The following is a 10,505-nucleotide window of genomic DNA, read 5'->3' on the forward strand; positions in this document are numbered from 1 at the left end:
TAAGAGCTATCAATGGTTGACTTTCTATTGATTATGTGGATAACAGGAATAAATCATGGTTGTTTAATTCGTTGTTGTGTTTTCCTCTTTTGGGGGGAAGGCAAAATGTTGGTGTCCGGACAAGAATTGAACATCTTCCCTTCCCTTAAACAAATTTCGTAAATGAGCTGCATAAACAGTGCGTCCTAGAAAACAACGAAACACGAAACTAAACGGATATCGTATACAAACTTAGAGCTGTGTGAATATGATATCATGTTTTTCATAAAGTAGAGGTAATATGATTTTTAATGATACATTGATGACTTCAATCCATACACGGCTTCACTGAGTAACACTCCTTTGAAAACGGTACGTACAAAATCAATTACTGCCAGATTTGAATGACACATGGTTGTATCACACCCGAATATGACAGCACGTGACCTAAATGAAAAACTGAACTTCAAAAGCTAACAGAGAGTCCGGTGATATTTCAGACAAGAATCAGAGTAAGGGGCATCTTACAGTTTGATGATGGAGAAAAGTATGGTCAAATGGATATATAAGAAACAGAAAAAGTACACAACACAAATCTTGCGCAATCATCTGCCAAAGCTTACATTTCCTCAAAGTGAGGTTCTCATGCGATACAAACGTTTTTATTGTGTTACAAAAACCTGGCACAAATGGATGTTAAAATTCTAGTTTTTAAATAATGTTAAGCATGTATGAATTAATGCAACGAAAGTATTATTTCACAGCATATTATTTTTAATTTATGGAAAGTAAGAAATAGTTTTCTCATAATTACTGTTTTCTTTCGGGTTTCATTTCATTTTGGGACGGTCTATCTCCAAATTTTGAAGAAAAGGATTTCAGATATCGTCCACAACAGGATCATGAATTATTTTGAAGGATCGTTTTGTATGGTACAATAGAATGTGCATAAAAGACTGCAACCAAGTATTTATGTCAGATTCTTCAATGTTGAAGAAGTATCGACTCGCACTACCATGACTACATGGCGTACGCAGGATTTTTTCAAGGGGGGGGGGGGGGGGGGGGGGGGGGGGGGGGGTGGTAAGAGGACACTTTTTTTTTTTTTTTTTTTTTTGGTCTCGAAATTTGAAAAATTGACATTTTGTTCCGTTGGGGGGGGGGTAAGGTCACCTTTTTTAGGTCAGCCATTGGCATAATTTTTTTTTGTTTTTTGTTTTGTTTTTTTATTTAAAAAAAAAAAAATCTAAAGGAAGGGGGGGTTCCCAAAAACATACACATACAAAAAAACTCAAGGGGGGGGGGTTTAACCCCACAACCCCCCCCCCCCCCCCTCCTGCGTACGCGCCTGACTACAAGTAACAAAAATAAAATGAGGCCAAACACCTGCTTCATATGCGTTAATGTAGAAGCAGGTTTTACCAAATATCCTCCACATAATTATGGTTCAAGTACAAGTATATGTAATTTGACAAAACTAGCCAAGCCAAATCTATGCGTTTCATGACAATCTTAAAGGCACACTGTCCTACTTGTAGCTACTTGCTCCCTCTATATAGAAAACTTCCCAAATTGGTGCCTGTTGGTCCCCCATGATCCTCTTTTTCTTATGTTAAATGAGAGCTGAGTTAATGAGATAGCCACCTGTCACAGTGACCTCGTTGGCTCGCTGTGTGATCTAATCCCTTCTAGCTGTAGTAGTAACGCCTACCTTTAAAACCAATCTTTGATTTAACTTTAAATGCCGATACCACTCTCCTTTAAATCACTGTCTTCTCTTATAATAAGAACATATCAAGTACTTCTTATTTGCACTTTGGAATTCGTGTCTTTTTTAAAAACATCTTCTTCATAAAATGGTGCTGATTCCTCCTGTTCTCAATTACATAGGAGAAGATTTCAGATTTCAAATAGAAAGGAAACCGGATATGAAGACGGAATGTTCTACTATATTCAGGATAAATGTCATCAAGTATAGTAAGTATAGTGTTGTTGTGTACTTTGTACAACGATTCGATGACTCAATCTTTAAACCGAAAGCACGAGGAACGACTTTCTATTATCATTTATTCCACCTTATGCACGTTCTCATGAAGGCCAATCGTTAACGCTGTAATATGACAGGAAACAACATTGACATCATAAAAATACTGAATTCAGAAACCTGAGAAAGCACATATTTGTTGTCGTTATTTATTTATTAATGGTATAATACAAAACTTGATTAGTAGCCAACGGATGAATTGTTTAAATTCTACATATAGAATACAATATTGCAAATGGTAAAACATGCAAACACCAGATGATACTTAGGGTACATAGCCTACATACATACATACATGTTGATATTTATATAGCGCCTTTACATAAACATGCTCAAAGCGCTTTACATTAGTACGACAGAATAACTATTTTGCTCTCCAAGTGCATACACTGCAAATTTGTTGTATACTGTGGTTTAAAGATTCCAGAACAAAAAAATGGAACAAATAACATATTTCATGAAACATAATTCATAAATTAAAGAGCGTCAATACTACTGGGCCAGAAGGGATAGACCACACAGCGAGGTCACTGACAGGAGGCTATCTCATTAACTCAGCTCTCAACTAACATAAGAAAAAGAGGATCATGGGGGACCAACAGGCACCGATTAGGGAAGTTTTCTATATAGAGGGAGCAAGTAGCTACAAGTAGGACAGTGGGGCTTTAATGGAGGGAACTAATTGCATCAAGTTGTAATCTCCTTTAGTTTCGATACATAATCATGTTATGACTTTGGGTTTCATCCTAAAAGCTCACGTTATATTCTTTATATACATTCCCCAGAGGAAAAGAAGTTCCGTCTGATCCAAACTTTTATCTCGATAGCTTGTATCGGATGTCTATTTTGATATTATCCTTCATAAACAAACATCATTTGGCAACGAATGTTTGGCCGAAATCCTTCCTTATTGCGGTTTCACGTGCCCAGGAAATGTTGACGAAATTGTCCCTTTACAAAGTGTAATGAAAAAGTGTAATGATTTTGGTGGCTATATATTCATTGTCTTTAATACTGAATTGATAAAGAAATCATTTCCTTATTTAAACGGGATTTTTACCCAAACTAACAATAACTTTTTGGGGGAGAATGAAAATACATGTGAGTTGATCAAACTTTTACCCCATTACACAATTTAGCAGCTAACACAAATATAACCATGGACTTACTAGACAACCAAGTATCGCTCCATAAATTTCCCTTCTTTGAGGTAGGTATTCTGATCCAAATAACCAGACCTTATCCTCATAACAATATATATCTGTATATAAAACATTTTAGGGTCCTCTTGCGTTCACAAGCAGAATGGTGTACATTTTTCTTTTTGGTCCTTTTCTCAGTTTCCCTCATTGATATATATCTTCAGCCATGTATTTAAAATAGAAGAAAAAACATAACAACAAAGACAATAACTTTCTTCCCAAAACATAGACGTACTTCCTTCAATAACAAACTTCAAGTGTAATATAAATTAAGTATTTTAAGGATAAGGATTGAGTTATCACATCGGAGACGCGCTAGCTCAGTGGTAGAGCAGTGGTTTCGTTAACCGGGAGGTCCCGGTTTCAAAACTAAGTCGATGCACTTGTGCCCTGTGGTAAGACAGTAGTCCTCATTAAACCCGTCGGCCACCTGGTTGCTTATTTACAAGTAAACATATGCTTTCTTAGAAGTGAGGTAAAAAAAAAAGCATCAAATCAGAATCCTGTATGCACCCTGTACGAATATTGTGTACTGAGCCTATTCACAGCTAGGAGTGTCAAGTCTGACAGACATGAGCGCTATACAAGAACCCACTATTATTAGTAGAAGCGAGTTTTCGCTCAGCGACGGACAAGACCTTCTACGACGCAGAGCACTCAGGCTTACGGCCGTCGCACACAGACCGCCCTCGTTACAATACGCGGTTTCGCTTTTCGGTGAACGCGTACGTATAGTACGGAGTATTTGCAATAGGCCATTTTCGTAATGTAACCAAATGTAATGCATAAGTCTTTGTGAAGTGCCTCAATACAAATTATTTCATTCACCTGGTAAGAATAATAGTATTTCAATAGACATAATTCAAACTGCATACATTAGTTGTTGCCAGGTTGGACAAACATTATGGCTTGACCTACCTAGCAACACTTGATATATGCAGTTTGCATTCTGTCTATTGAAATACTATTATTCTTACCAGGTGAATGAAATAATTTGTATTGAGGCACTTCACAAAGACTTATGCATTAAATTTGGTTACATTACGAAAATGGCCTATCGCAAATGCAATACCTCCGTACTATACGTACGCGTTCACCGAAAAGAATAATAGTATTTCAATAGACAAAATCCAAACTGCATACATTAGTTGTTGCCAGTTTGACAAACATTAGGAGTATTTCGCAAGCTCATTGCGGGCAGAGAATCTGCGGTTCGTCTGCAAGATCGAGAAGCTACTATAGTAGGGACTTTTAGATTCGCACGAAGACAATGGGGATTGCTACGATCGACGTCCTTTTAATGCACTGCCTTTAATGGACGTCACATTTTTCAGTCCACGCAAATCTAAAAGTCCCTAATAACAGCGGGGTGACCGCGGATCTACTGAAATCCAGAATGGTTTTCGTCCAAATGCGCCTACGGGCGTTCTCAATGACGCTCGAAGTGAATAAACAGCCAATCAGAGAGCTTGTACCAAAGATGGTTTTAGAAATTTCGTCGTATTATAACGAAGGATGACGAATTTCGACGCGTAGGGGTGGATCTAGCTTTTTTGTTGCGGGGGGGGGGGGGGGTGAAATTTGAAAAATCGCGCCGAACAATATTTCGCTCAGTTGGGGGGGGGGGGGGGTTAGGGTGTATGGGGGCAGTGAGCACTATTTTTTTTCATTAAATCTTGGCCAGCCCAAGGGCTCTTCGGTGAGATTTTTTTTCTTCCGATTATTGTTTCTGAATTATACCAACATGAATATGGATATAACATGAATTGTTTAAAACTGGATGATAAATAATTGAAATTTGATAAAAAGCCGTTTTGTGGCTTGGTCGAGACAAGTTGTGCTAGTCGTGTAGTCCCGTCTGTACTGTATTGCGTGGCAGGGAATAGGCCATTTTCGTAATGTAATCAAATTGATTACATAAGTCTTTGTGAAGTCCCTCAATACAAATTATTTCATTCACCTGTCTAGTATTCGCAATAGTCAGAATGCAAACTGCATGTATTAAATGTGGCAACAACTAATGTATGCAGATTGGATTCTGTCTACTCAAATACTATTATTCTTATCAGGTGAATGAAGTAGTTTCTATCGAGGCACTTGATTCACTCGGAGTGTCATTGAGAACGCCCATGAGATTTGGCCAAAAACCCGTCCTGGATTTCAGTACCTCAGCGGTCATCCCGCTGTTCCTATAGTAGCTTCTCGCAGAATCTCCGTCCACGATGAGTTTGCGAAAACTCCCTATTATTATTACCAGTGTCCCATTAAATAGTGAATATAATGCAATATGGTACAAGAATATTCACGAGTTAACTCAGTGGGACAGCTATGTGGAGGAGCTGCAGAATATTTATAATTTATATTAACAACTGACAAACTTATTAATACCCCCCCCCCTTTTTTTTTCCTCCCATGCGCCTTGATCCGCCCTACCCGAAATTAAATCTACATACCTTCTTATAACCGTACTAACAATGAAGATAAAGAAACAAAGATGGAACAAGAAGAATGAGAGAAAGTGAAAATATAGAGGAAATGAGAGGAGTAGAGATAAAGATAAATATAAAGAAGGTGATGCGAGGAGAAAGGAATATACACCGGGAGAATTATTGTCTTTTGTTACTGCAAAAAAACACCTGTAAAATTTAAAACGAGATGATATCGCGATAGTGATAGTATTTCCCGATAATTACCATGCGGAAATTCTTTCGTTGGATCTAATATCGTCTTGTCGTTAAGAAAATAAAATATGACATGATTACCTAGGAACCTCTCCAAAGGTCGCACATCTGTTTCCCACTTGACTTATGTGTACAAGCCGACACTTCCTCTTTCTGCCTCGTCATGTAACTGCAAAAACAAAACAACGCCTTGCTCTTAGAACATTCTAAAGATAACAATTTGGCACTAACATAAGAACGCTAATGCAAACACACGTAATTATAATAATGAAAGCACAAATGGGTATATTTCTCTGTGTATCTGTGCACGATTTAAGAGAGATAACTTCCTCCTTGTCTACGATCGAATTGGAATGCATTGGTCAACGAACCCAAGGAAACTCATTGCTGATGAATAGCCGAGTCAATTTCTGGGAGAAAAATATACCCTTACCCCAAAAAATTGCAACAGAAATGTTTTTCATCGGCCTTACGGTAGGAGCGAACACCAGAAACAACATAATAAAAAATATAATACAATCGGATATCTGTAAAGTTGTTATTTTCTATTAAAATGGCGTACCAAATACGCGAATACTTGATATATCCATCTTAGTGATTTATTCTAGGTGTCTATACTAAGGCTTCGGGGTTAGACGAATGTTATATAAAAATGTATTTTACAATATGATATGGACACGAGATGACGTCCATGTAGCTAGTCTCCTTAGAATGACCGGAAGTGATTTAATATTTACAGGAAAGCTGTAACCCGATTTATCCTTTTACCAAACGGACAGTGTGTTTATCATAAACCTTCATTGTAAACGGGAAGCCGGTAGAGGGCTCACTTCATATATTGAACAACCGCCTTGATAAAAGAGAATCATCCATCGTCAAACCCGCAAACATAATTGTGCAGATGATAGCAGGTCAAGAGAAAACGAGGGTCAAACATTTTATTGGAAAATAGTGTTTTTAAGACGTCTTCCAAACAACAAAAAATGAATGACAAAGAATGTTCTTTGAAAGACGTCATAATGATATCGCCCATACGACAAACATTTCGTGGAAAATATATTCGTTTAAAAGATGTCATAATGACGTCGTAACAATGTCGTCAATACGACAACAAAGTTTATTGGAAAAATAGTCTTTTAAAGACGTCATAATGACGTTGTAATAACTTCGACAAAAAAATCATGACAAACAACAGTCTTTGAAAGACGTCGTATGACATAGTCCACACAACAAAAATGATTACAGAAGAAACTAGAAATGCAATCGTGTCAGAACGATGTGCGTGCAATGACGCCGTGTTTCTACGTGTCGAACGAAAGAGCTTCTCTCGGACTATCCAGAGCAATTTGCACGAAGTCTGTGGCTTCTGTGATATTGGAGATAGGTAGGGCGAAAGAAAGGCATCAACAGTGACCCTGATGGGATGGTACTATGCCTACGAAGTTTGAAAGAAATTGGGATAGGGGAAAGAACCTAGAAAGGGCTCGCAAGCACTGCGTGCACAAACCAATGGGATTTGGTGCATGTTTGACATTGCAATCAAGTTCGTTCTGGGGGCCAAAAGCGTGAACCCGATATGCCCCCATAGACAATGCGTGTAATGAATGGGCGGAAAACGTGCAGGATCTGTATTATGGCCGGAGTTAAATTGTTTTTTCTCTCTCTCTTTACGTCTCTTTATGGGCCGTATTTGGTATCATTAGAAAGAGAATTTCATGGTTGTTATTGTAAACCACTTTCTTTTTTTCTATGATAATCCTATCGAAACACGTGATGTAAAATAGATGTATAGGACAAAATGGCGTCTTAAATGGCCCCCTTGACCAATTTCAAAAATCCGGCCAAGAGGTGCCCTGCGTATTGGAACTCGGCATGTCACTGCAAATTTTCAAGGAAAAAAAAGGACGTTTAAGGGGCGAAAAGCAGTCTGAAAAAATGACGTCATAGCCGAAACGTGTTAGGTTCGGGCGGAAACTCGGCGGAATTCGTGTAGTGATCTTTGTTCAAATGCGATTTACTCACAATTTTCTGTGTGAACATATATACTACTTGGCATCATCCGAAAGGGCAATTCATTGCGGTCAGTTTGACACCATTGTTAACTGCGCGCAATGTATTGCGCGCATTGAACGCGCTATTACGTAATCCATAGTAAATTCATCATTTTTGGCGATAACTTTGCGCTGACATATTCGAATTTTACTAAACTTGGCAGACAGTTGTCACGTATATGGATACATATATCTGCCAAGTTTCATTGATATAGGTATAAAGATCGCCATTTTAGAGCAAGTTGAAGTTATTTTGGAATTTTCTCGAAAATGGCGAATTTGGAGGGCATTTTTCTCAAATTTGGTCAGTGATAGGGTATATAATTTTGTATATGGCTGGAAAGGGCATATCTTCAAGTATCTAAATCCAAAAAAGGGTACGGGTTTGCCAAGCCATTATGGAGATACGGCCACAGACAGAAAGCCAATTCCCAGAACTTTAGAGGGCGCTATTTATGTTTTGCAAAGCCATTGGAGCGTGAAATTTGGCATGGCTATGTGCAATTATGAGATAAAGATACTGTGAGATTTAAATACAAAACGGAATTTATATGAGAAAGTTATGGCAGTTTTAGATTATTTAGGGGTCCATTTTTCAAGAACTTGAGAGATTTTTGACGGAGTCGGTTTTAGATTTGAATTTCGAGTATGAAGATGGCATTTTGAAGGTCAAGTCATTTGTCGCAGATGAAAGAACATCTCTCAGACTATCTGGAGGAATTTGTTAGAAGTTTGTAGGATCTAGGATAGTGGAGATAGGAAGGAAGATATAAAGGCCTTAAAATGGACCAGAAACGGACAAAATGGCGCCTGGACGGTTATGCATGAGTGATTTCGAAAATCGAAGAATGTAGTGACCTTGATGAGATGTTAGAGACTATGCCTATGACATTTGAAAGGAAAAGGACATGAGGAAAGCACCTAACTAGGAATGACAAACACTACGTGCAAAACGAATGCGATTTTTGGACGATAAGGAAAACCAGGAGAATATTAATGGGGCAGAATGTGAACGAAAACAAGGCAATGACGAAGGTCGTCATTGCAAAAAGTCTATAAAAGACGTCATAAAGATGTCGTAATAACGTCGTCTATACGACACAAATTATATTGGAAAAAACACGTCTTTTAATGAGGTCATAATGCGTCGTAGTAACGTCGTTCATACGACATAGGAGGAGTTTACCACTCTACGACCAATTTATGACGTCTTCAAGACGTCAGTCTGCTATCAGGGTATTGTGTACCAACGTTTGTATTTTGTCCCAATGTATTGTTGTTCGTGTCTAATGATAATCCGATCTTGTGGATTTTTATCAATAAACTTGAATTTCAATTTGAAATTTGACTTTCTTACCCTAACCACTTTCCCAGGGTCCAACCCCCTTCCGGTAAGCCGATTCATCACCTAACAATAATAAATAATAATAGCTTAATAGTCCACTCCAAATTTTGTTAAACCGAAAGGGAAATTCTTTTTGCCCAATTGATCGTGAGCCCGGCAGCCACTGAGCAGCGCCAGATCGACGTTGCTCTATCCCTTATTGTTGAACGCCAAACAAGGTAGCAACAACTCCCATCTGTTAACGTCTTTTGGTATGACGCGGCCGGGGTTCGAACCCGCGACCTCCCGGTTGTGAGGCGGACGTTCTACTGACTGAGCCAACACTATAACTACTGCCCCTCCCCCTCTGTTAGGCCAATTCATCACTTAACTACTGCCCCTCCCCCTATGGTAAGCCGATTCATATAGAGCAGGCCTTCTCAACTGGCGGCGCGCGCGCCACTCGTGGCGCTTGCGGTCAGTCAGAGTGGCGCGCGGCTGTTCCAAAAAATTATTGAAAATTAAAAATTAAAAATTAAAGAAAGAACAACATTAACAAATTAGATTTTAAAATAAAACAAGCCAGAAAAATCAAAAAGTCGCAGTCGAAGTTGAGCCCAAAATGTAAGCAAGCCATTTTGATTGTTTGATTTTCACTTCATTTTGACATTTCCGTGTTTATTGCACCAAAATAACTACATATAAATTAACTTCTAGTGTAGATTTTAGCTAGGAATTGTACTAATTATTTCACATCAATATGATATTATGATTGATGTTTTATGGAACAAAAAGGTGTTAAAAATGCCACATATGGGCCTAAAAAAAGCCCTAAAATCCACTAGCTTCCGGGGGCTTTGCCCCCTGAACCCCACCCGGTATCGGCTCGGTCGCTACGCTCCCTCGTAACAAGTCACCAAACATACAGGTTGGCACTTCAACCTCAATTCATTTTTGTTTTGGCGCTTCTAATAAACTAGTTGAGAAGGCCTGATATAGAGTGTAATTTGGTCCTCAATCTTTGCGTTGCTCTCGCTCTCATATACACTCTGCTCGACATAAAGAGAAAGATGGCGTTCTCACGATGTATTTTTTATAGTTCTTGATTGTTTGTGATAAAGTCATCATTCTTACTTTGTTTTTGTTTTTCTTTCTTTTTGTTCTTTCTTTTTTGACACGCAAAGGAACAAAGTAAAAATTAACACTAATGTAGTATAATAACAT

This window comes from Strongylocentrotus purpuratus, unplaced genomic scaffold, assembly GCF_000002235.5.
Source record: "Strongylocentrotus purpuratus isolate Spur 01 unplaced genomic scaffold, Spur_5.0 spur5_scaffold_18, whole genome shotgun sequence".
NCBI lineage: Eukaryota > Metazoa > Echinodermata > Echinoidea > Camarodonta > Strongylocentrotidae > Strongylocentrotus > Strongylocentrotus purpuratus.